Source organism: Podarcis vaucheri (assembly GCF_965113315.1).
Source record: "Podarcis vaucheri genome assembly, chromosome: 12".
Lineage (NCBI taxonomy): Eukaryota > Metazoa > Chordata > Lepidosauria > Squamata > Lacertidae > Podarcis > Podarcis vaucheri.
Window position 1 is genome coordinate 22,679,635 of NC_138750.1, and position 26,572 is coordinate 22,706,206.

A 26,572-nucleotide genomic window follows, 5' to 3' on the forward strand; every position below is an offset into this window, starting at 1 on the left:
AAAGAAGGTGAAGGCAAAATCCTAACCACAAGTAAGCAGTGGTGGATGACAGAATGGTATAGCCACTCTTGAATCTGCAGACCTGCCACTAATGATGGGCAGGGCAGAAGGTGGGGAACAGGCACCAGTCTGGAGGTGGCACGGTGATGAGGCTGGCCTTGGCCCAATGCCATCGAGCATCAACTGGCCAGGGGGCTCAGCATCCAGACCCCAGGCTGCCTCTGTCCTTCTCCATCCCTGAGATGCTTCATTTTGTAGTAATGGCCACAAACCTAAGACTATTTTAAGGAAATTAAACCAATTTATGGCAAATAAGGCTATCAGTAGTTACTAGACATGATGGCTGAGTACTATCTGAGTACAGTACAACTTGCAACTCTCAAACTTATGCTAGGTTTACATTCCAGAGATAGCGCCTAAAGCCAAAGTCACATGTAGTCAAAACCCACCAGGTTCAATGGCAGGTGAAATTGCTAAAGATTTTTTTGCCCCTGGACATCCGCTCCCTTTCCTATTGTTTAAAATCTTTTTGCTAAGTATGTAAAGCTTTTGAAAGCACATGAGTTAAAGGTGCATAAGTTGCAAAGTACAAAAACACTGCTTGCAGCTGGCTTTCTACATTCTGGTCTGCTGGTCTTGCAGAAAGGTGGGTTGGAAGAACTGCTCACAGCAGTGCATAGTCACAAATAGTGAAGCAATTTTAAGCGTAGGGTTCCTGAAGGTTGGAAATTGTTCTGAATATCTGCATCCTCTCTCTTTTCACGCTTCTACTGCCTGGCCTTTAATTTGATCAGGGCTTGCTAGCATGCAGGTCAAATTTGTATTTTATTTTTTGCTGTACAGAAACATGCAAAACATTAAGTTGAATTTGAACGTTAACACATTGTCCTTTTAAAAAAAATTACTCGCCAACAGATCATATACAATAAGACACGCACCCTCAAACAAACTCTAGCAAAAACAGATTTCAATCTATTTTCCAAAAGGCAGCAAATGCAAACAACTAGTTGCGGGTCTGCTTCCTATGACAACCTCAGGGCAACAGAAGATAATAGGAGTTCCTTCAAAGGACTATGTCCAGAGCAAAGACAATCCTCTGACTCTGGGTCATTGTTAGTCTTGAGCAGCACAAGTAGAGTGCGAACAACAGAGGGTTTTGGTATGAAAACGTTGGTTCAATAACTGGCACAAGTCCAGTCTGTTTGAACTGATCATAGACAATAGATTTCATTTTTTAGTCAGGTTAGGGAGGAATGCCTCAATATCAGAGGCTCTGACCAGTGGCGGAGCTTCATGCTCTGCCATTGGGGGGCAGAGAGCAGGCAGGGGCGGGGCTGGCACACATCCCGGGTATATGGCGCGCCACCCACAGGAGCATGGCGCACGTCCTGGGGGGCACCGCACCGCCCGCAGGGGCGTGACGTGTGTCCTGGGGGCATGGTGCACAGCCTGAGGCAGCGTGACACCCAACACGGGCCGGGGGGTAGCCGCGATGGCACCCCACCAAGATCGCGCTGCTGGGGGTGATGCGCTCCCCCTGCACTCCTCTTCCTCTGCCAATGGCTCTGACTATTTCTAGTCACTACAGGTGACCCAATGACACATCCTGAATCCAAGTACTGTAACATAAAAAGGGGAAAAAATGACAAAGAAAAGATATAATGAAATGTGTGTGCGCGTTTACGAAATACATGTAAGATACAAAAATCCATATACATATGTACAGTGGTGCCTCTGGTTACGAACTTATTTCGTTCCGGAGGTCCGTTCTTAAACTGAAACCATTCTTATCCTGAGGCGCGTTTTAGCTAATGTTTGTAACCAGAAGTACCACTGTAGTGGCACACGAGGTATAAATGTTATATGTAAGATACCTGATGTGGATGATCAAGTGAAAATCACATATTTGCTGTGCGGTTTTGACAAATTTGTGACAAAGTTGAAAGATCTGCAGCTTCTGTCCAAAAACTGAAAATGTTCATTGAGGGTAATAGGGTGGATTGTAAAGATTTAACTGGGAATGAAATATAAAAAGCTATTTGTATGTTTGTATTTTAATATAGCTAGATTAGATAGCTAGATAAATATATACAGATACAGATATAGATATACTGATATTGTGTTTTAATTTTGTATTTATGCTTATAGTCTATAGGATGTACATTCTTTTTTGGTGGTTGATATGAACATGATTGTTGGAACATTAAATGTTGGTGTTCTGACCAAGGCAGGTTTTTAAAAATAATCTGGCTAGTGAGTCTTCAGATCATGAGGCCTTGGACTGTTCTTATCTCTCATGACAGTTCAAGGCCGCACAATTTGAAGGCTCACTAGCCGGATTATACCATGTGTAGCCATTAGATTGAACACTATATTATTCACTTATATGGTGCACTCAAAGGCCCATTGAGTGTTATCATTTATAGCTCTAACTGGTGATGCTACTTTGCGATTTGCTCATGATAACATTTGGTTTATTATCTGTTGAGTTATAACTTGCTTTGCCAAGCAGCTTTCATGAGACCACTGAGGAAGACCACAGTCAAAACCTGTTTGGGTTTTGTTATAGCTTGTTATTTTGACTGTTCAGTTTATCAGCACTTTTATGTGCTCTGCGATATTTCATGAGCTGCATTTGTTCAGTTTGTTGATACTGTATTAGGTTTATTTATACTATTCAATTTTGGATTATTATTATTATTTGTTTTCGGATACAAATAAAGATGCCCATGGTTTCTTTTTAATTGGTACTATGCTTGATTAAAACGTACAGAATACACATATAGTCTTTTGATCCCAATTTTCTTCCCTAAGCCCTGCATCCAAGGAAAGGTGTTTATTAGCCTATGCTGTGGCTAAGTGTCTTGCACTCTGATTTGCAACGCTATCCTGCATCACCATCCCTAGAGAGATCACTTAAGGCAAAACAAGCCTGAGATGCACTGCAACACCATGTTTTCAAAGTAATTAGCTCTGAACAAATCATGTCGATGGGACACGTATCACAAGCAAGAAGTCCAGTGAAATTCTCCTGACAATGGAAAAAAATGCAAGCCAGTATCAGAAGGAATGCATGCTTTCTGTGGAAAAGGTTCCAAGTTCATTCCAGTCAAAAGGATCGGGTACGAGATAAGAAGAAGAAGAAGAGTTTGGATTTGATATCCCGCCTTTTCACTCCCCTTCAGGAGTCTCAAAGCGGCTAACATTCTCCTTTCCCTTCCTCCCCCACAACAAACACTCTGTGGGGTGAGTGGGGCTGAGAGACTTCAAAGAAGTGTGACTGGCCCAAGGTCACCCAGCAGCTGCATGTGGAGGAGCGGAGACGCGAACCCGGTTTCCCAGATTACGTGACTACCGCTCTTAACCACTACACCACAATGGCATGAAATACCTCTGCTTTGGGACCCCTGACCACCCCTGCCAGTGCTTATTTTCAGAAATGGAAGTACTGTAGTATCAGCAACAGTAACCTGAGTGAAGGCAACCATAGAATTACTGTGAATTTCTTGTTCCTCTCTTGTTTGTGTGACCTTGATGCTTGGCAGTAAAATTACACAGTCAATCACCAATAAAGTACAATAAATCACTTTGTCTCTTGCCCTTTCTGTCTTGTGAAAACTTATTTACTGCCTTTTGAAATTTCAGATTTAGAAAATGCTCTTTAATTTAAAAGTATCCTGGGCTGCAAAAGTTGTGGGGAAATACAAGTATAAAAGCCGAACGTATTGAGACACTTGTGTATATATTAGCACTGATCCTGCACCTGTGCAGATGTCCGTTAAGCTGTATAAGCAAGGAACCTAACCACATACATAATGTACTCCTACTAATCCTGGCTCCAAATCTACCTCTCTTCATGAAGCAGGGTTTTTTTGCGGATACACGGCCATTAGGTAAAGCAAAAATTATGACCAAATATGTGAGCATAATTTCATTATCTGGCGATCATCATATATACTAAATGTGAGCTCAGTTTTCAAGTGCTGGCCTTTGTGTATCCAAAACAGCACCCCATCTACATGCAAGTGGAAAATACTGGCAGGCTTGGGGGAACTCAAATGGTATTTTGTGGAAATGCCAACGAACTATTCAGAGGCAGGTGGACTCACAAGTGAAACCCCTTCCAAAACAGTCCAATGAGGACTCAGCAGTAGGCCTGGGCAATATCTGGTTTTCAACGTCATGATATATCACCAGCTAAACATCTCAATGTACCAATTTATCACAATGTCTGAAATAAGGACAGAGCTATGTAGAGGCATTGGCTGGCTTCAAATTTTTCCGATGTCATGATTTTTGGAAAACACACACACACACACAATTCATGATATTGCCAGGTCAAAAATTATGAACCCGTTATAAAGATATGGACTTTAAGATGGTTTGGGATGATATATTGATATATCACCCAAACCTACACTTAGCATGCCAGTAGAGTAGACACAGACCACTAACTGACTGCTTGGTGGGAGAGAGAGGAAAAACCACAGGGGAGGGGAAATGGCATGGAGTATCCTAACAGAGGGCAGGGCCGAACAGAAGCACACCACCTTGAAACACTTCATTTCCAAAAATATTAAATGTAAGATTTAATTAAAAGTGTGATTCCTTTACAGACCCACATGCAACAGGTGCCAGGTACAGTCCCTGCATCTTCAATCTCTTCCAACCATACAGCTTGAAAAAAGGACTGTGTACGAAGCCCAGGAGAGTTGCTGCTACTCACTGTAGCCAATGCTGGATCAATGGCAGCTTCTGATGTGCCTTACCGTTTCTATGGAAACTTCTTCAGAAGAAACAAAACTGTTTCCTATTATTTAAGAGCCTTTACTTATATCCTTGATGCAATTATGGTTCAGCCCTGTATTATTGCTTCCAATGCCATGATATTAGATAATAATATAGGGGTAGCTTACCAGCAAGAAAAGGTAACACTGAAACTTCTGAAATTAATGCAAATTTCAAAGGACAACCATCCTTTCCTGTACAGTTGGATGGATATGTTGTTGTTGTTGGCATCTGTCTGTCTTGGGAGACAATAGTGCGCCTTCATGGATGAAGCAGTCAAACTGTTGGAAGGTTACAGCTCCTCCATGGCTGTAAAGACTGATACAGGAGAGACACGTTTTGTTGCAGCTGGGCCAAATGAATGCGTCCGGTTGTGCTGCTGCAGATACACCATGGCATTTCTTCTCTCTGTGCTCCTCCCAGCAGTCATTCACCCTCTGGTCACTGCTATGGATGTACAGCCTGACTCAACACATTGGGGTTGATGTTGCCAGCCTTCATGTCATGTTTGCAGACATCTTTGTAACACAGAGTTGGTCTGCCAACGGGCCCGGTGCTTGAAGCCAGCTCCCCATAGAGCTTGTCATCGGAGATCCCACCTTCTTCCATTCTGTGTACATGACCAAGCAAGACGTCACTGAGGCAGGAGTGTGAACATGCTGGGAATGCGGGCAAGAGAGAGCACATCTTTGTTTCAGACTCTGTCCTGCCATGTGATGCCCAAAGTCTTTCTGACACAGCACATGCAGAAGGCTTTGAGGCGTCGCTCCTGGCTGGTCTAAGTTGCCCACTACCATAAAGCAGCATGCTCAAGCCTGGTAGAACTTCATCTTGGTATTGGACATTAGCATCACATTCTCCCATACTCTTTTGGAGAGGCGAGTCATTGCCATAGCTGCCTTGCCAATATGCTTGTCCAGCTCAGCATCAATGGAGAGGCTGCTGGTTATGGTGGAACTCAGGTAGACAAAATTGCCTTACCACCTCAAGTGTATGATCAACAATGCTGATGTGTGGAATGCTGGCGAGGTCCTGATCCCTGCCAGGCTGATGGTAAGAATGAACGCCCTGAAGGCTTGGGCAAAACGGTTGATGAGACTCTGTAGCGCTTCCTCAGAGTGTGCTGTCAAGGCTGAGTCTGCAGACAACATCTCTCATATAAGGACCTGCCCCATTTTTGTCTTAGAGTAGAGATGTGTCGTTAATGTAAATAAGGTTCAGTCAGTTTTTGTACTGCTTAGCATAGACCCATCACTGTCATGGATCCTGAAGACAGTGCAATGATTTTCTATACACATCTCTTTAGGATGCTGCATAGATAGTATTTTCACAGTGCAGTCCTATGCATATTTACTCTGAAGTAAGTCCAACTGAGCTGATTTTCTTGTGTGTCCAGGATCTCAGCCTTAATCAGCAAAAACATCAGGAAGAACTTTATGCCAGTAAACGCTGTTCGACAGAGGGATAGATTCCCATGAGAGGTGGTGGCCTCTCCTTCCTTGGAGGGTTTTAAGCAGAGGCTGGATGTCCATCTGCCATGTATGATCCTGTTTAGATTCCTGCATTGCAGGGGGTTGGACTAGATGACCCTTGGGACCCCTTCCAACTACAATTCTATGATTCTATGAAAAAGGACATCAAGTCCAAATACAGGACAAATGCAACTTTGTATGTATTTAACATGTATTTAACCCATTAAGAATAAAAGATGTATGATCTGTAGCTAATGCGCAGTTTCGATTGATCTTTTCTGGAAAACAAGAAAAACAATGATTCTTGTTTATGCCTCTTTTATAAAGTGCATTCGTACTCTGATGGATTTTAATGTTACAGCAAAGTACACTCCATACTTTGGCGCTTACAACAGACTTATGGAATCATTTGCCAAAGAGCGGTTATTAAATTTGGACTTGTACGTTTAAAGACATATAGTGGTGCCTCGCAAGAGGAAAAGAATACGTTCTGTGATTCTCTTCGTCTAGCGGTTTTTTTGTCTTGCGAAGCAAGCCCATTGAAGGATTAGCGGATTAGCGCTATTAGCGGCTTATCTGCTGATCGGATCAGCTGATAAGCTGCTTAGTGCTATTAGCGGCTTTTAGCGGCTTATCTGCTGATCGGATCAGCTGATAAGCGGCTTAGCGCTATTAGCTGCTTTTAGCGGCTTATCTGCTGATCGGATCAGCTGATAAGCGGCTTAGCGGCTTGGAAAAGGGGGGGAAGGGGGGGAAACAGCAGGAACTCGCAAGACATTTTCGTCTTGCGGAGCAAGCCCATAGGAGATTCGTTTTGCGAAGCACCTCCAAAACGGAAAACTCTTTCGTCTAGCGAGTTTTCCGTCTTGCGAGGCATTCGTCTTGCGGGGCACCACTGTATCAAGGTTCTATGCTGTCACTTATATCAGAGTGCCTGAGAGTCAAGTAATAAGTGATATAAGATCAAAGGCAAGAGCACCATTAGAACCAAACCAAAATCAAGAGCACCGTGGGAAATGTAATTGGTGAGCCTGGTTGCTTTGGGAAATGGGGTGCCTTTCCTCCTCCACTAGCCTTCTGTTCTCACAGTAGCCAACCAGACGGCTGTGAAAAACACATACGCAGGATTCAAGCACAAGACTCTCCCCTCCTGTAGCTTCCAGCAACTGGCATCAAGAAGAACTGTTGCCTTCCTTGCCATTATCAATGCAATGCAATCACATTCACAACAGGACCTGCAACTGCAGGCGCCCAAGTCACCACATCACTCCCAGGAGAGACGCGTGGCTCAGGCATGGTAAGTGCCACCCCCCTCAGCTACTCCCCTGATGGCACCAATACAGATCACGGATGAAAACCTCAAACTGTCCCAGAAAAATGATCAAACTTTTAGGCAGAGAACTTTTCAGCCAGTCCTTGTACTACTTAGGATAGACCCATCACTGTCGTGCATCCTGAAGGCAATACAATTATTTTCTAGCCCGGCCCTACTGTTCGCTTCTACATAGTTCCATGCTTATTACAGACATTGTGATATACTGATATATTGTGATGTTTAGCTGGTGATATATCGCAGTGTTGAAAACCAGTTATCACCGAGCCGTACCACGTACACATAAGCGCGCGCGCACACACACACACACAGGTGGAATCTACACACATATAAAAATGCTGTGAAAATGCTTTTTTAAAAAACGTTTTGAAAAATATATCGAATTTGCCATAGCTCACCATCACCATCTAGTGTCACATTTGTATATTGCACTTTACAGCACACTTAAAACGTTTTATTTGTAGCTGTATAGCTGAGTCCAGAGAGAGACTAAGAGAGAGAGAGACAGAAACAGTAGTGGACACAGTGGGGAATGAGCTGGAGCCCTGAAACAACTAACTAGCCCAGGATGTGACGAAGAGTTTCCACTTGCAGCAAAGAGCGCAAATTTCTAATGTGGGAGCACCAATGCTGCTATAATGCAATTTTAGGCTCTGGACCTAAGGCCTTCTGGTGACATACTCCTCTGTAGGGGGAAACATACTGCATTGGGGGGGGGGGTTACTGAACTGCTGTTGACTGGGGCCCTGGATTTCTGCCTCAAAGTCCTTTCCTGACACCACCAATGGGACCACTTATCTCTACAGATGGACACAGGTGTTATGCACAGGAACACAGGTGCAGTCCTTACCCAACTTCTGTTCAACCTTCTTATCTGTTTAACAGACTGCAGCCTGTATCACGAACAACAAAATTTGGTCTCTGGGAATTTATCTAAACACCATCACAAGCATTCTTCTTCAAACATAGCTCTGTGGAAGTGAAAAGCTTACACCTTTGCATCAGCAGATAGTGTTCTTAGAAAAGGTACTACTGCCAACTTTAAATGTTATGGGGGAAGGGCAAAGAGATGTGAGGAGATAAACCCGAAAATTTGTATACAGTTTTTGTAGATTTGTCGTCCACCATAATCAATAAACACAAAGGTATGTTTCAATCTGATTACATTAAAGATTGTGGAGTGGTTTCCCTTTTTCTTTCCCCCATAACTCTTCAGCACATAAAACAAACATCGTACCCACTTTCCTTACTTTTAATTTATTAAATAGCAGCCGGGAGTTTAAAACAGTAGTATTTCATCCCTCTCACCCTCACACACACAAAAACCATTATCTAAAGCAACACATTCAAGACCAATATCCAAAAGGTAGATAATGATGTTAAATACAAGCTTTGGCAATAAAACTCCATTTTCCTTTTGCAAAGTGAACAGATAAAGGCCAGAAGGATGTTACGTTCCTGATTTAATTTCAATCAGAAGCTGATCAAAATTGGACACATAGCTGCTGCAGGGTAGATCAAATTTGCATTCTGGCTGAATTTCATTCCATAAAATGTTCAACCTAATCTAAAACTGGGGCTTTTTGCTTGACTTTCCAAGGAAGAGCCTATTAGTTCTCCAACAAATCTGTGTGCATCAAGGATTCTTTTATCCACAGAAATGGGGCTAGCATACAATTTAGCTATTCATTTATGCAAACGATAGTAAACAGAATTATAAAAGACAGATAATAAAGAGCAAATGAGGTTATTTTGTTTCCCGCTTTATGTTGTCAGACTTCTGAGCATAGTTTAGTGTTTTCTATTCATGACTTTAGAATATCAAATTACTCCCTGATGATGTCTCAGATGTGCTTTTGTCTGCAAATGAGAAGGAATAAAATACCAAGGCATTAACGTTAAATTACAATCGTTAATGGTGTAAATACAAAAATAATTACTGCATCGTATCATCAATTGTTATGTGTTCATTACCTAAGTCCTTGCAAAGCTTTCGCTTTCTTGTTAACAATTATTTTTACTTTGTTTTTGGCTGGCTATTTTATGGCTTCCCAGGCACTTTAGCAGCATTCAGCACTTACACAAGCCATTTAATCCTGTTTAAAGCTTCATTTAAAAACTTCCTCTCGGATACTTCTTAACTGCAGGGGCCCCGCTTTCCACTTCTGTCCTGATGCTCAGAAGCATAGCACAGGCACTGGGGGAAACAGAGACATTTGTCACACAAGATTATCTAAAACCCAGCAAAAGAGCTAAAGTCTCCAAATCTCCTTTTAGCCCGTTCTCGGATGTAGCTCTGCTGCAAAAATAAATAAATAAATAAAAATCGATCACACTACCGCTTCCACCAGCACAGCATATAGTTTGAGCTCCAGTGCGCACAAGGCAGGGCAACAGCTTCATCCGGTTGCATTTTTATTACCTCTACTCCCCCTCGCCCTTAAGCAGAAATTGCAACTTTCCCCCCGTAAGCTGCCAAAAGTGAGCTCACATGCACACAAAACTGGTTTTGCTGATGGCAGCTAAAAATGCCACTCGCCACAGTTCTCAGCCCGTGACCCTTCCCTCTCGGGTTAACTCTTTTATCATTTTGATGGATTCCGGCTGCTTCACTGCCCATTAAGCACCCCTCGCCATTTGCAAACCCACATTTGGGGCGCGCATAAAGAGATGCACCAATGCAAAATTGGATCATCGTCATCGTTATTTAGGGAGAGATATAATAATAAAAACAACAGCAGCAGCAATCTGCTGTCATGGTGAAAAGGAGCCACCTGCTCTTGAGCCAACAGCCAAACTTTTAACAGCACCGCTTCTGAACTCGTCCCAAATTTGAAACGCACTAACGGAAAAACACGAGGACTAGAAGCCTGGAAAGACTTTTACGCGCGAATGGACTCCGTCCTGCAGGACCTCTCCACTTTCGAAACATGCAACATCATTTAAACACTTTGAAAGGTTATCGAGATTCATTCCGAAACTAGATGCACAACCTCCCTGCTGTCCAAAAGTCGCCGGAGCCTGGCAGGGGACCGCCACCTGAACCCGATGCAAACTTTATTCTAGCTAGACCCTTGCGCTGCTAGCACAGAAAGGGGGCGGGGAAAGAGCGAGGCTCCCTCTGCCCCGGGGAAAAGCAGCAGCAGCAGCAGTAGCGCTACGAACCGGCCCTACCACGCCAGGCTTGCAAAAGCAAAGCCGCTCGCCCTTGCAAGCCACAGCTCCTCACAAAAGCAATGCCAGCAGACCCCCCCCCCTCTCCCAAGCGCAACTCCAGCCCCGTGGCTAAAGTCGGCCAACTCCTAGGAGTGACTTTTCGCATGAGTTGGGTGGCTTGCAAGATCGCACCCCTCCGCTGCCCCCCCCCGCGGCACGCTCGACTGCAGAAGAGACTGGAAAGCAAGCAAACAAGCAAACAAACCAACAAAAGGGGGAGGGATGCTTTAAAGCCGAAACAGCGGCCGCAGCAAAAGCAGCCGTATGGATGAGTGCGGACCCCGCCGACTGCGCGCATCTCCCCTGAAGGATGTGCGTTTTGCAGGAGAAAGTCTTCAGGAGCCGGGATTTTGAGCATGAGCGCGAAGGATGATGCACCTGATGGCCGGAGCAGCCCCCTCCGCCGGCTCCTCGGCTGCTTCGCCCAGCGCCTTGCTTACCCGTGCATGCAGAGGGATGGAGAGGTAGGAGCACACGCGACTACAATGGAGACGGCATGAGCACGGCCTTTACCTTGGCGAGGGGTGTGTGTGTGTTTGTATCTGTGTGTGCGCGCGCGCGCGCTTCTGCTGCCGGGCGCCGCGGCGATCGCCTCCTGTCAAAGCAGCGCTCGGCGCTTCTTCCCGACCCGGAGGAATAGCAGCACCCGGTATCCCCGCGCCGCTGCCCGCGCCGGTCCACGTGCCGCTCCGCCACGCCCACCGGCGCGCTCTCCCAGCTCCCGATTTGCCTCTCCCGCCGCTGCCGTGGTGCTTTCGGAGCTGCTGCCTTGCAACGCTTGGGCAACGCATTTGCAGGCTGGCCCGCGCGACGCAGAGCGGCGTCTCTCTCTCTCTCTCTTTCGGCTTCTGCCCTGCCCACGTTGAAGAAGGAAACGTGGGCTGGGCTGGGGCGGTGGAAAAGGGAAGGTAGGAGGCAGTCCGGCTCCAGGTTTGTTGGTTTCTTATTCAGAACCCGCCTTTCATTTCAGCGGATCCCAAAAATACAGATGCTATAACTCCCCGTTTCAAAAGTCATGCATCGTTCCAAAAGAAAACACTTAGCAGTAAGACCTGGGAAAACCGAAGAGCAGGTTGCTTGGTTAATTACTGCACCGGAATTTCGAAAATGCCCCATATTTAGACAAGACACTCTTCACGGCCCCACAGTGGTGCGGTCAGGTATTCTTAGACTGGAGCCAATGGCTTTTCAGTCACTCCAACCCTTTTGATGGTGATGCATATTATTTTGCTTCAAAATCAAGGCCGGATTAAGACATTTAGAACCCCTAAGCACTTAAAAGATTTGGGTGCACCCCGTGTATATCTAGTTCAAAATATAAACAAGAATAAATGGCAAAATAAAATTTCATTTTTTGATATGAAACCTACAGCTGGATGGAAAATAATGTTTATTTTTGTATATTTGTAACAATAATTTTATTTTTGTTGAGCTGCACCATATGGCTCATGGTAAATCTGGAAAAGGAAAAATTATGTGATGCCCCCCTTTCCCTTGATGCCCTAAGCACATGCTCATTTTGCTTAATGGTTAATCTAGCCCTGTTCAAGATGTAATAAGCCAACTCCGGAGTTTGAGGAGCTGCACTTCTGCACTTAATGCCCAAAGTCCTGCCCTGAGGGCACCGCAGTCTCTTCACTGCTGTTATCACCAGTCACTGCAGCTCTGCATCGTCAACACTGCTAGCACCTGTCATGTATGACTTAGCTGAGATTCCTGCCTCGCAGGGGGTTGGACTAGATGACCCTCAGGGTCCCTTCCAACACTTTGATTCTGTGATTTCCGGGCAGAGAGTATTAAGCACATAAGAAAAGTTCTTCTTGTATCCCATCAAAGGATGCCTCTGAGAAGCCCACAGGCAGGGTCTGAGCTCAACAGCACTTTCCTCATTCGTGCTCCCCTGTGTACTAACTCTGATGTTGGAGATAGTAGACAGACATCATGGCTAATTGAGAGCCTTATTGTCCATGAATTTGTCAAATCCTCATTTGTAGCCATGCAGGTTACATCACTACATCTTGTGAGAGTGAATTCCATAGCTTAAAAAATGTGCTCTAAATCTTCCAAAATCTTCCAAAATTCTGTTTCATTGGATGACCCTGGGTTCCAGTATGAAAATGAGGGGAACATGTATTTCTGTTCACTTTCTCTAGACCATGAAATGTTTTCTTCACCTTTTTCCATGTTCCCCTTCACTTGCCTTTTTTCTAAACTCAAAAACTCAAAATGTTTCAACCTTTCCTCATAGGGATGTTATCCTAGATTCATGATCGTTTTGGTTGGCCTTTTTCTGAATCTTTTCCAGCTCTACAATGTTCTTTCTGAGGTTCAGCAAACAGAATTGTACACAGTATTCCTAGCCTGGCCAAACTATGGATTTGTACAGTGGCATGATATTTGCAGTTTTGTTTTCAGTCACTCTCCTAATTATCCCCAACATGGAATTTTCCTTTTTCACGGCCGCTGCATACTGAGTTGACCATTTACTTTCATCCCGATCGGACAAATGAAGCCTGGTCACAAACTCAAATCCCTTTTCTGATCAATCACCAGTGAATAGCATTTGTTACTTGAAGTCCCATAATGCAGAAGTCCTTTGGGAGCTCCACCCAATATTTTTTTTTCTTCCCACCCTGAACAGCTTGACCACTTCACTGCTCACTCCTACTCTAGGTTATCTATGAACAACTTTAAAAGTACCAAGGCCCATACCCCCCTTGTCACATCCATCCATTGGGAGAACTCTGTTTAGTTCTACTCTCAGCTTCCTTTAGTTACTAGTTACTGACCTGTCCTCTTATCCCATGACTGCTAAGCTTACTCAGGAGTCTTTTATGAGAGACTATTGAAAACTTCTTGAAAGTCACAATGTCTACTGGATCTCTCATGCTTACTGACACTGTCAAATAATGCTAAACAGTTAAGTAGACAGCACTTATCCCTGCAGAAGCCATGCTGATTATTCTTCAGCAATAATTGTTCTTCTATATGCTTGGTAATTCAGTTTTTAATTGTGCATTCCACCAGTTTTCTCAGAACCAATTATAAGCTACGGTAACAGCTCTATCATTTCCTAGAACCTCCACATCCTTTTTAAAAAATAAATAATTGGTGTTACTTTGGCTATTTCTTCTTTTGCATTGGATTGAACTAATTTGTTCTAGCCCAGCAAAATCTCTTGACTGGAACTCTTACACACAGGAATCATTAAAGCAGGAGTCGCCAACATGATGCAATCAAAATATCATGGACTACTTCTCCCATCAGCTCCATCTAGCATTGCTAGTAGTCAGGGATGATGGGAGTTTGAGTCTAACAATTTCAGAAAGCACCACATTGACCACCTTTACATTACAGGCTTTGCCATCTCCCTAGGTTTGACTGGGCCAGTCCCTGCTGGTTGCTGCACCAGACCATTATTCCTATGTATTTTGTATTTTTAAATAGTAAAGCAAAGCAAAAAAAAAAGCACAGTAGGTGCAAGCATTGCCCTGGTTTTGACAGGTTTCCTAGTTTTGCAATTGTATTTGAACACCATAGTGCAGAACTATATCTGGATACAGTTGTAACTTCGTTCTCAATACTTGTACGTTTTGGCTCCCGAACACCGAAAACCCAGAAGTGTTCCAGGCTCTGAACGTCTTCCACGGCTTCTGCTTTGAGTGCAGGAAGCTCCTGCAGCCAATCGGAAGCTGTGCCTTGGTTTTTGAACGTTTTTGGAAGTCGAACGGACTTCCAGAATGGATTACGTTTGAGAACCAAGGTACCACTGTATTTCCTACCTTCCAAAGCATGTTTTCTACACTATTACACAGGTCTAAGGGATGTTTGCAACTTCCAGGAAATGTAGTTTGATATTTAGGCAGCAATCCTATAACTACTTACCTAGGAGTAAGCCCCATTGAACTCAGTGGTACTTACATGCATAGGATCGTACTGCATGTCTCCCAGTACACAAAACAGGTTCATAGCCTTCCACCCTATCCAGGACTCGTTCATCATCTTGCTGCAATTTATCTTGGTTTGGTGGCTGCAGAGTCTCTACAGATAAACACAACAGAGGAAAAACAGATGAATCAGATCTTTGACAGCCATAATGGGTTCAAGGTAGCATTATGTAAACATTATTAAGTGCAATAAACACATGTCAGCATTAGGCACTCTTGTGTGGATGTGCCAGTAAGAGTTACCGTGAACTTCTCAGTCATAATGTCTTTCTAACTTTATGTAGATAGTATAATAGCAGTTCAAGCAGTGCTGCAGCCTTGACGGGAAATCTTTACCCTGTAATAGATAGGCCAGGTCTGAAAGAGTGCCACTGGGAGACTGTACGCTTTCATTCATATAGATGCTGTGCATTTGTCGGACTGACAGGGAGGCTGGCCACCAGCTTTTTGCAGTGTAATTACTAGTAGAGCAGTGTTTTAGAGGCCCTGATTGCTCCCGCCCATCTGGAAAACAGGTGCGGTGTGTGAGCCGGACTATATTTTGAAGAAAATATATTTTATTCAAATTTTATAAATTTTATTAAATGATTTTATTTAAAATGCATCTCTGGGTTATTTGTGGGGCATAGAAATTCATTCATTTTTTTCTCTCCAAAATATAGTTCAGTCCCCCACAAGGTCTGAGGGACAGTGGACCGGCCCCCTGCTGAAAAAGTTTGATGACCCCTGCTCTAGATGTTGTTGTTCACCAGCTCCCATTATCTCTGGCCACTGACCAGGCTATCTGAAGCTGATGTAAGTTGGGAGTCCATCAATTTATGGAGTGCCGCACAGGTTCCCCACCCCTCTCCTAGGCACCCTAAGAAAGTTTACAGCCTTCTACTTGAGGCGCTTCACTTTCCCCTCTTGCACTAGCCATTTTCCGCTACTCCAGCAGCAGGAAGTTCCACAAGTTAACACTTAGTCCTCCAGATGAAGCTAGGGACTGGTCTACTCTTGTGCTGCATCTTGCAAATTTCAATCCTTCCACGCAAAATGCTCCAAAAGGAAAATGTAAGTAGACGACAGCATTTTATTATGTTGTCTGTCAGTTTGCTTTTTATTATGTTTTTAACACTGATGTACTGTAATATGTTTTTAATGTTGTACAACAACCTTGGATCTTTGGATAATGGGTGGTATATAAATTGAATATTTATAGTAAATTGAATATTATTTTTTTTTAGATCTTCCGGGGTTGGCGCGATCCGGGAATGGCGGATTCCCTCCGAGCTCCGGAGGGAATCGGTTCAGCAGGGGACGGGTCTTTGCCGTGCCGGCGACACGGGGACCCTTAAAACCGCAGGCGCGGAAGCCTGCGGACTGAAGACTCGGTGGGTGCCTTAAGCGCCCCCCCCTGATTCGCGAAGAGCCTTTTTAAAGGCTGCGGAGGGGATACGGGGGTGGCGCGGCACTGAGAGTCCATCGCTACCTCTGCTGAGCGAAGCCGCGAGCCATGACCGAAAAGCGCTGACTTCCTTCCTTGAAATTCGGCTGAAAAAACAACCCGTGAGTAAACTGAAATTGGATTTTAAGAATTTCCTCTCTGAATTTGAGACGACCGGGGGGGGTGTTAAAAGGAAGTCCGCACCCTCACCTTGCAGACGAGCTAAAGCAATGACGTAAGAACTAAGCTGGAGAGCCTGCCCTGGAAAGGGTGAGTTTGGAAAAGATATTGACTTCCAAGATTGACAAAAGAGAAAAAGCAATCTTGTGTAGAAGAGTGGAGTTTTGGAAGTTCCTTTCTTTGCTGTAAACAACCCCCCCCCCCCGACCCGGGAGCGTCCTACTTTGGAGCCTGTAAGTAAAGAATTTGACAGCTGTCAAAGCTGCCAAACATACAGCTTACAGGGAAAATTGCTACTTAAGATCCCTCTGGATTAAAAGGTGTTACAATTGAACTTAAACTGTTGGAAACAAAGTAATAAAAATAAGAAAGAGGACTGTTGGAGAAAGTAACGATAAACAACCAGATTCCCTCTAGGGGGAATTCTGTGGAATTACAATGGCTGTGGATGGAAAGGTACTGGTTGAAATCGAAAGGATGTTTTATCTGGTGGGAACCTTACAAGAGCATATCTCAGAAATGGGTAAACATATAATGACCTTCAATACAGAAACAAGTAGCTCTGTTGACTGTAAGGAGGACCGGAATGAGAAAGAACCCACAGCTGAATCTGAAGTGACAATTAAAGAGAAGGAGACAAAACAAGAGAAAGAGAAAGTAAAGCTGGAAGATACTAACAAGAATTTGACATTTGTGGAATACAAGCAAGGAGACTATTGGATTAAACTTATAACAAAACTACGAAGGAAGCAAAAGACGAATGTGGAGGCCCTGGAAGTTTATGGAATACAGGAATTTAAAATAAAGAAATACAATTGGGGCCTCCACATTGACTTTGATTCTGACTTTGACTATAATTTGAAAGATCCATGCCTTGTGGAAATTCTTCAGCAGTTGTATGTAAGAGACTATGGATGGACTGTGATAGAGCTCTTTCGAGATTTGAGGACCGACATAAAGGAATACCAACAAGACCGGCGGAGAGGGACTGTGAGAGATGGGAGAGCCTCGGACGTGAGGAACCCAGGCTAAGAACTGATATTTTGGACATACATTGGGAAGGGACGCAAATCGGGGATGGGAGGGAGGGAAAGATGTAATTTTAACAACACTCAGGATAATGGAAATTAATTAATATGACCAATATGAAAGATAAAATGGGAAATCGATGGAAGAGAACTGAGATCCAGCTTAGAAAAATCGTATTCTTTTATAAAAGGGCTATTATTGAGTTGGTTAAAATCTTGAGAAACAACAATTTGCTGATTTAAATCTGGGAATAGGGATGCAAGGGAGGGGGTGGGGGGAAGTCAGAGACCAGGGCTATGAAAAGAAGTGTTTTCTTTTTTGAAACTTTATACCTTTTTTGTTTTTGTGTATTTTTTGTCTGTTTGTCTTTTTTTCTGTATGTTTGTCTTAAAAAAAATGTGAAAACCCAATAAAATTTTTTTTAAAAAAAATGAATATTTTTTATTATTATTACAGTGGTACCTCGGATTACATACACTTCAGGTTACATATGCTTCAGGTTACAGACTCCGCTAACCCAGGAATAGTACCTTGGGTTAAGAACTTTGCTTCAGGATGCGAACAGAAATCGTGTGGTGGCGGCACGGCAGCAGCAGGAGGCGCCATTAGCTAAAGCGGTGCTTCAGGTTAAGAACAGTTTCAGCTTAAGAATGGACCTCCGGAACGATTTAAGTACTTAACCCAAGGTACCACTGTAGTAGCAGCATTATTACTCCTGTTCCTTTTTCTATTTCTTCACCTCCATCACAAACACAGGTTGGGGGTGTTTTAAATGCCCCCTTCTCAAGATTAGGTGTTTTAGTGACAAGGCCAGATTTGAATCAGCAGTCTGGCCCCACCCCTTGATAATGATTGACAGGAGGCGATAGAGACAGAGAAGAAATTAGGGCAGTGCAGCTGATAGGTGAGTGGGCTTTGGGATCAACACTCAACCCCCATAGTGGGGAATCTCAAGCCCAAAGACCGATAGCGGCCCTCTAAACCTCTCCCTCTGGCCCTTGAATCTCTCTCTCCAGGTCATACCTCTCCCCGGCTCTTCTCTGCACCCTCCCTGAGTGTTTTTGCCCAGATAGACTGTGTACCTAAGTACTGACAATGCCTACTACTTGTCTGGATGGTGGACACAGAGGAGTGGGTGGGGCTAAAATACTGTGCAAAGGTTCCATTTTCATTTGTTGCGCCACCCACTTTGCCTCTAGCTTCACCCTTCATTGATAGATGGCCCTCAGAAGGTTCTGCAGAAAGGAATGTGGCCCCTCGGCTAAGAAAGGACCCCCACTCCAGCTCAAACCCGTTCTACACACACACATAAATAAAATTGGGACAGAAGTAAATTCTCTATGCTCTCTTTCCCCCCTGACGCCTGTGCATAGTGCCAAATTTGATGACCCCTTTGCTAGTTGAGACTAATGGCCAGTATTTGATATTATGTAATGTGTTTTCTTCTTCCTTCTTTTCCTGTCACACTTCCAGTCCTACCAGACCAGATTTCCTAACCCTGGTCTCTCTCCCAGCTGCTGATCTAAAGAAAAAATTGGTTGGTATGGGGAAGATTCCTATCTCGCTTCTTTCCCAGTCTGGGTTCTGTGATTATTTAAAAACTGTAATTAAGATTATATAGAAACATAGAATTAAACTACCAACTTCTTAAGGCAATTGGTGCCTTGTGAATAATTAAAGTAAAAATTGCCAATGGAATTGACGCCAGTGTGGATCTGTGAATCAATTAAGTTGTCAAAATATTGCTGTGTAGTGCCCTCAAAGGAAGTTTGCTCCCGAAGTGTGTATTTAAGGGCAATTTCACTGTATTCCTGCATGATTAACAATTATTTTAATATATACCTATTGTGGTGATTTAAAAACTAGCCCACAAATGAATATGCTAATATCTGATTCTGTGGAAATGAGTGATTACGCCACTTTCTAACATCCTTGGCAAAAGCTCCTTTGATCAATTATTTCGTGTTTAACTTCTTTTGCTATACTTTTGGATGTCACACTCAAGTTCTTAGTGTAGAGCTGCGAATAAAAGGGGCTTTTACAAAGATAAGAGCACTACAGGGATTCATAATGGTGAAATCACTTACTTGCGCTTCTCATCTCTACGAGAAAATGTCTGAAGTGAAATTAATTTGGTGATCCCAGGTTAGTCTGCAATGGGCCTTGGCCCATGCCTCAAATAAGCTAAATTATTGTTATTATCCCTATGTTCTAGTTGTAACAATAGAAGTTAATTGAGCTGCCTAATCATTTAATTTCTGGTATTAAAATGAAAATGTTTGTGTTTGATGAGAGCTGCCATGCCTTAAAGGGATTTGAACTGAGAGAACAGCTAGCCTGCATTTACCCTAACTAGGTGTCCATTTTCACTGGTACCAGAGCCAGGTTTTCTGTGCTATGTTTTCTACGTCTCTAATGCAAGGATGAGAAACTTGTGGCTGTTCAGATTTTGTTGGACTCTCAGCTCTCATCAGTCCCATTCAGCCTCATCAATAGTAGTCCAACAACACCTGGAGGGGCTACCCTGTTTTAAAGAAATGGAACCACTTGGGTGCAACCCATATTCTGTAAATGCCCTGGGTTCAAACAAACAAACGAATGAATGAAGGAATGGCAGGCAGGACAGAAGCAATAACTTTTAATCTCTCCCCCGCCCAAATCTGGGACATTTGCAGACCGTTTTTATTGGTATTTTGCTAGCTGCTGTCAGAAAATAGAATACTGGCTAGAGGAAACATTGGTTTGATCTAACAAGACGATGATGTTGATTTTATCCCACTCTTCAGCCACAAAAAGTGAATGGAAGTGATAATGCAATCCCTACCCTCAGGTTTACAGTGTGTGTATGTGTGCGTGCGTGTGCATAACACAAAAGGAAAAGGGACTGGGAGGGAGGAGCTGAAAAGCTAGTTCAGGCACTGTTTCTTAAGTTACAGAATTCTTGTAGTGACCAGATAGAAGAATAGAATAGAATATTTAGCTTGAAATTCCTAAGCATAGCATACTGTATAAGCAAGGAAGAAAGTATTACTGATGCATAGTATGGATGACTAAAATGGTCTTTATAGCCATCATATCCACAGCATACATTTAAGCACATTTATGCTTTAATTCCCCCCCCCTCAAATAATTCTGGGAACTGTGGTTTGTTAAGAGTGCCCAGAGTTGTTAGGACATCCCTTACAGAGCTATAGCTTTCAGATGTCCACTATAAGCTCACAGAATGGGCTGTTTGTTCTTAAACGCCAGAGCCCCAACTCATGAGAGGGTTACAGTGGTGCCCCGCAAGACGAAATTAATTCGTTCCGCAAGTTTTGTCGTCTAGCGAATTTTTCGTCTTGCGAATCACGAAATCCCATAGGAATGCATTGAAAATCAATTAATGCGTTCCTATGGTCAAAAAAAGTCCAAACAAAGCCAAATTTGGTACAACAACAGTTTTTAACTGCTCTTTAAAGTCACACATACTGTAAAGAGCAGTTCAAAAATTGAAGGGAAAATAAATTAACTTTATAAACAAAACATGTCTTTGTTTTTAGACAAAGGAAACAAAGTCGCGAGACGTTTTCGTCTTGCGAAGCAAGCCCATAGGTGAAATTCGTCTTGCGAGGCAAATCGAAAACGGAAAAACCTTTCGTCTAGCGAGTTTTTTGTCTTGCGAGGCATTCGTCTTGCGAGGTACCACTGTATTTTTGAGCGTTCAGATGTTCAGCTTACATATTTGTAAATAAACTCAAATATAAACTTATTTTCTCATTTGGATAAGACTTCAATTTTCTGAAGGAAGGCTTCCTTCCTCTAATATCTTTCCTCTGCTTGCTAACCACGCAAGTATCCTGTTGGCCTTGGTGGTATTTTTCCTGATCTGCAGTGTACCTTTCAGCTTAGCTTCTGTGGTTGTGGTTTTTGAGTGTCTCCCAAACATCCTGGATAAATTTAGCTCCCTTGACTCCGTGGGAGAGCACCTACAACAACATTCTTCTATGTATTTGCCCATAGTTCATTTTAGAACTGAAATACTCATACAGATTCTATTTTATTTGGGGGGTGTCCACTTTGTATTCCTCTCTTCTATAGAACTTCAGATATATAATACTCATACCCTCCAACACTTTGAAGCCAAAATCTGAGTCACCGTCTTACCATTTCTTACCAAAATGGCAGCCATTTTGGTTACCACAATCTCGCATGATTTCACATACCTACCCTGCCCCCAAAAAGGACTTTTGGGGAGCATGGCCCCCCAAAACACACATTTCAGGGCACCACACAAGATCGCAGCCTCAAAAAAGCATTTGGGGGGGGCAGGGAGAGGAATCACACTGAGAATTCGTGTGAGATCGCGATGACCAAAATGGCTGCTGTTCCCTCACATTAAAAATCACAGGATGTCCCAGTTTTTCCAGGACACTTGCAGGGCATGTAATCATTCATTCATTGCATTAATATCCTACCATTTTTTTTTCTCCAAAGAGCTCAAGGTGGAATACATGGTCTCCTCCTGGACTCATTTAATCCCCACAACAATCCTGTGAGGTAAACTAAGCTGAGAGGACGTGACTGGCCTAAGGTCATCCATTGAGCTTCATAGATTTGAACCTAGGTCTCTCAGGTCTTAGTCCAACATTCGAACAAATACACCACAGACTATTTACTTTGATAAACTGTGATGCCTTCCCCCCCACCCCCGCTCATCTTTTTCTGTTTCAATGGATTATATTTTAGTAAACTGGATAAATGGGTGTATTCTGAATATGACTAGCATCGTATGGTTTTGCTTGTTTCTGAGATATTGTGACCAGAACTCTAAGACTATTGAACAACCAGCTATGGATGCGCCAGTTGATTTAAATGTACGGCCTGCTTTATGCACAAGGCTTCTGTACATATAAACGTACTTCGGAATAGACAAATATGTATACGTTATACAATAAAAACCACCTGTTGCCGATCTATATTCTGTTGCCGACAGGGTGAAGCAGAACAATCGAGTGCCTTGTGACCTTCAACAGCCTCACTCCTGTCCCTTTTAAATTTATCCCACGGATTTGAAATGTCTTAACGTGTATTATTATTTTTAAATAAAATTTTATTGGAAATTTTATTTACAACGTAACATAAACCCCCCACCCCCAATAAAGAAATCCACCCTTATTAAACGTGAACATAACATACAATAAGCATAATATACAACAATACAAACAACCAAATAAAAGACTTCCTTTATCCTGTATTTAAGTTATAATTAGAAAAATCTTAATAATTGCTCATAAAGGAAACAGCTTATAAGAAGTAAATAAGGAGGCCAGATGCCAGATACTGAAATGTCTCAACTTGTAATACCAATAAAGGGATTTGTATTGTATTGTATTGTATTGTATTGTATTGTATTGTATTGTATTGTATTGTATTGCCTCTCAGGACCATCCTTCCAGCCATGGCTGGGCTGTTGTAATATCTTCCTAGAATACCAGCAAAATGGCCTGGTCACAAAAAGTGATGGCCTGGTCATCATTTTGAAAACGGATCAGGTTTTGCTGAGTTGTCGTGTATGTGTGTATTTGAATAGGGGACAAGGAGGGAAGGGATGTCTTAAAATAAAATGAGAGAGAGAGAGTCTCATGGGGAAAACAAACAAGAGAAGCGAGGACGAAGGGACGTGGATGAAGCTCTCCAATACTAATAAAAGGCTTCATTCAAAGTGCTGTACTTGCACCTTGGTATTAAACAATAAAAGAAACAAGAGAGGCCGCTCATTCAGGGAGAAGATGCGCCTCTGACTTCCATTCAGTCTGATGTGGATAAAAAAAGGGAGGGGAAACCTGGAGAGGAGAGGGTTTGATGAATGAGCTTTTGTGGTTGTTTGTAACCGAGTTCACCCCTATTCTGTCTGCACTAAGGTAACCCCGTTTGGGACTAACTGCTAAATGTTTATATTGCAATTAGCTGCTAAATGTTTCTTTCATATTGCTCTGCTCCATGCTGGTTTCATAGATTTAGGCACGTGGCTGATAAGGTAAAAATATTCACCTGCGTTATTATCTTAGCTTTCAAAAACAATGAAGAGAAAAAGTACATAATAAAACATTTGCATGTCATTTGTGTAGGGTTTTTTTTAAATGAAGGTTTCAGAATAGTCTGAAGAAACTGTATAGGACAAATGTATCTACCATCTTGTTTTCACCTTTGCAGATAACAATATCAATAATAATATTATTAATAAAAATAAATATTTATTTATACCCCGCCCATCTGGCTGGGTTTCCCCAGCCACTCTGGGCGGCTACTCTTGTGTATCCTACATAGAATTCCTTAATAGTTTTCTGTGGGTTTCTGGGTGGCTGCTGCATTTGGCAACCAAAATGGAAGTTCTTTCCAGACATTTCTTCATTTTCCTGGACGGTTATATAAAATTTGCAACAATCCAGCTCCCTGACAGAATTGCCGTACAATAAGAGACACTTGCCAGATGGCCTCAATTCGTGAGAAATATGTGTTTCTAATGCACACACGTCAAAACCAATTCAGCATGCAATTTTAACCTTGGGGATTTGACTGTTTCTTTCGACAGAATCTGTTGCTGGTGGAGACGAGAACGTTATTGAAAATGCTCAACCGCTACATACAGGAACAGGTCAAGACAAACAAACAGGGTCAACTTACTCAGTGAGGTCCTACCTATTCCGTTTCCTTTAGAGGAGAATTTTCAGGGACGGAACTAGAGTTCCATCTTTTCATGTGTGAAAGGTATGTGTATCTACCATCAAAGGCACATTGAAAGTGGTCCAATACAAAAAGCTCGTTGCGCAACAACTGAACTATCAACCGCAGCCTACCTTAAAGCCTGAAATCTCTAGCCTGCTTCAAGGCAACATATAACTCAAGCAACAAAGACCGGAGGTGCGGAGGTGTCTATTCTTGCAGGCATAGCTTTGAGCAAAAGAGCTTATTGCATAATCACAGCCTTTATAAAAAGGCAGATATAAGTGTAGAAAGAATGAAGGCAATGGGACTGAGGGTTAAGGCACTGGCGATGTAACACAGTGATACCCCACAGCTGGCTAAGGAACATAATTTAAAAAGAGGAAATGCATCACCAAAGCAGATGGCCCAGATTTGCATATAATCTGCATATGGTAATTAGTATGTACGCATGTACATTTATAAGTAATTACTGTACTTTCAAGGGAAATGTGATACATCTCATCATGACTGTGACCTGTTGCCCAGTCTGCTATATAGGTGCTAGCCATCGATGCATCTTTATGTCTCTCCTTCCCACTTCTTAAAGGTTTATCCTTAAACGAAACTTGATGGATTGAAATCTTATATGTGATTGAAGTCACGTGTAGTAGACAGTCCTTCTTTTAACCAGCTAAAGATTTTGTATTTTTCCAAGGTTCCAGAAGGGGCGTTCTTCAGCCTATTTTAAAACTGATTTATTGTGGCTTGGCTTGAAGTTGCTTGTGATGAGGGGCAAGCAGAAATTCTCTAAATGTATAAATATCCAAATGTATGGTACAGCATGAAGTACCCACTTGTGCTGCTTAAAAACAGAGTGTCTTACCGAAAATTAAAGCTACAACGAATGCTTGTTTTTAAGTGATCAACCATTACTTTTGGTATTACAAGCATGTGTATATAGATCCCTTATAGCTTACTGTCATGTAATGCTTTATAAATGATACTTAATAAACAACAGCTGTGAGTCTTACAGAAGTATTCATCAAGGCACACATTCATTAATGGTAAATCACTTTTGGCGGGTAAGATGCTAGTGGCTGGCATGTAATCTTTTAATGGCCTGTGCTTTGAGTAATGCAGGTCAATTCTTTTGTCATGAAGTAATACAGGAGGAATAATGTGCTAGTGTTTTCGTAAGGACAAAATAGTTATAAAAGCTCACTTGGCTATCTGTGGGCTATGATGGTTGCGGAAGAGATAAGGCAACCTTTGCCAACCTAGTGCACAGTGGACTAGGGCTGATGGGAGCTGTAGACCAGAAAAGCTGGAGGCCGCCATGTTGGTGAAGACAATAGTATCTATGCAGACTTGCTATCTGTTACGTTAGTGAACTATCATTATAGTTATTGTTGGTTTTCTTTCCATTTTTAATTTGTATGCTGCCTTTCAACATTACTGTACTCAAAGTAGTCTAAAACCCACATTTTGTTGTTGCTATTGGCATCTGTCAGTCTCAAGAGTCAATGGAGTGCACCTCCAGGGGTGACGTCTGCTGGTTAGCAACACCGAAGTGACCTCAGGGCACAAGCCTGGGCATTGTGCATGGAGGTCCTGGGTTGCCCCAACAATAAGACCCTGCTCTCAGCCTCAATGATGTGGTCCAAAGGAAAGCAGAGCAATACGTCTGGCATTGAACTGGCTGCAGGAGTTACCGAAAGGAGGTGTACAAGGAGCCGTCCAACCATCTCAGGTTGATGAGCCCCACCTGCCCCTCACTTCTCTCTACAACATGTGCAGAAACTGCCTTCTTGACCATTAGACCTACTGTTGGTCTCGTCCACCCAATCTGCCAGAGCCTGTCTTTGCATGCAGAAGTCCCTAATTCGCAGAGAGTTTGAGACCCATTGGCTACCCTCACCAGTCGAAGCCATTCCTGGGGTGTGGCCACTTTCACATTCTAACAGCTTCTAGGAGCTGAGTACAGGGTGGGGAGCAGCTTTGGGCAAACTACCCCAGAAGTAGCATGACAGGTCCCCCAACGGAAGTACTACCCCTCCCCCAAGACCCCATACACCCCAAAAATGACCCACATAAATGACAAAATATGCAACAAAAGTATGTCATCGTGCAATAACAATTCAAAATAAAAATAAGCAAGCCACATGGGACTTGGGACTTACTCCCAAGTAACTGTATAGAATTGCAGCCTTAATTAGAACAAGAAATATTGGAGTTCTTATCTCAGGGCTCTCACTTGTACGTCAATTCACACAGTTCTTTTTTATGCATTGAGTGGTGGGCTACTAGGCTATGGGGACTGCTGAAAATTCAGTGAAGCAGTGCTGGAAACCTTGTTAAACTACTGAACATTGTACATTACACACCATAACAAATAAATTAAAATCTGAAACTCTGAAAAATCTGAGTTTTGATTGCTAACTACACTTCCTGTTTAAGGAGTGGTAATATTTAACATTCTGATTCGGTTCCCACATAA

The 26,572-nt window shown here is 42.9% G+C and overlaps 1 protein-coding gene and 1 long non-coding RNA gene across 6 annotated transcripts in view; one reads left to right on the forward strand and one right to left on the reverse strand.

Annotated features, from left to right (window-relative positions):
• The window catches only part of RARB (retinoic acid receptor beta), a 343,954-nt gene extending 321,532 nt beyond the window's left edge, over positions 1 to 22,422 (reverse strand). The window contains exons 1-2 of one of the 3 annotated variants that reach the window (XM_082193494.1): positions 22,333 to 22,422; positions 14,731 to 14,850 (exon numbers count right to left, since the gene is read on the reverse strand). The gene's annotated coding sequence lies outside the window, so the exon portion shown is untranslated. Of the gene's footprint in view, positions 1 to 11,322; positions 11,450 to 14,730; positions 14,851 to 22,332 lie in introns of those variants that run through there. The other 2 variants (XM_082193493.1, XM_082193496.1) reach the window with 2 other exon arrangements.
• LOC309515585 lies at positions 11,531 to 25,110 on the forward strand. 3 transcript variants are annotated; one of them, XR_014212529.1, is made up of 2 exons: positions 11,531 to 11,739; positions 23,963 to 25,110. It is a non-coding gene; the product is annotated as an uncharacterized lncRNA (long non-coding RNA). The 3 variants fall into 3 exon arrangements; XR_014212530.1 differs by lacking the exon at positions 11,531 to 11,739 and adding an exon at positions 21,390 to 21,813; XR_014212531.1 differs by lacking the exon at positions 11,531 to 11,739 and adding an exon at positions 22,533 to 22,940.
• The last annotated feature ends 1,462 nt before the right edge of the window (positions 25,111 to 26,572 follow it).